Genomic DNA, 864 nt, shown 5'->3' on the forward strand with positions numbered 1-864 from the left:
GGTCTGGCGCCGAGGCAGGCCCTGAAGCAGGTTCTGAGGTTGGTGCTGAAGCTGGTGTTGGAGCAAGTGCTGGAGTAAGTGCTGAAGCTAGAATGTCTGGGTCCTGAAGGAGGTGCTAATATAAGCATAGAAGCACATGCTGAACTTAGGATGGGGTTCCGAGAGCGGAGACGTTGTTTCTTCAGTAATTTATTCTCCGTGTTTTTCAGGTAATATGCGCATAATGGAGAATTTGCAATATGTTCAAGTCTGCAATTTACCCATATCCTAGGGAGATGATTACCCTGTTAGATTTTTTTCGGCGCACTCCCTGCTTATGTATGCGGCCGCGCAGTCCCGGCACGTGCCCCGTGCCCTCGTCCTGAACAAGTGGAGCAAATTGTGGTGAGATATTTGAAGACAGCACACCTGAAAGGCGCCCTCAACAATTTCGATGGTTTGGGGGGTATTTTCTCTTCTTCATATGATGTGAGGATGTGTTGATGTGTCATCCCATTGTTAATTCTAATGCGCTTAGCGTGTAGAATTTTTAGATTTTATTCCGTGATCTCATAGATTCCAATTTCCCTTGGAATATCAAACAGAGAGAGAGAGAGAGAGAGAGAGAGAGAGAGAGAGGAGTACAAGAGAAAGTCAAACAGTGAAAAAGGGCAGAACGAGGCTCTGAGGAAGAAGGAATTGAAGGAGAAAGAGAGAGAGAGAGAGAGAGAGAGACGCGAAGAGGAATTAAGAGGAAGTACAGAAAAGTAACAGAGAGGGCAAAGTAGGAAAAGAGAAAGAGAAGAGATGAGAGAGAATGGAAGGGATATAAGGAGTGAAACATAAATTGAATAAAGGAGGAAGTGTAAAAAAAGGGAAGAAAAA

The sequence above is a fragment of the Penaeus chinensis genome, chromosome 23, assembly GCF_019202785.1.
Source record: "Penaeus chinensis breed Huanghai No. 1 chromosome 23, ASM1920278v2, whole genome shotgun sequence".
NCBI lineage: Eukaryota > Metazoa > Arthropoda > Malacostraca > Decapoda > Penaeidae > Penaeus > Penaeus chinensis.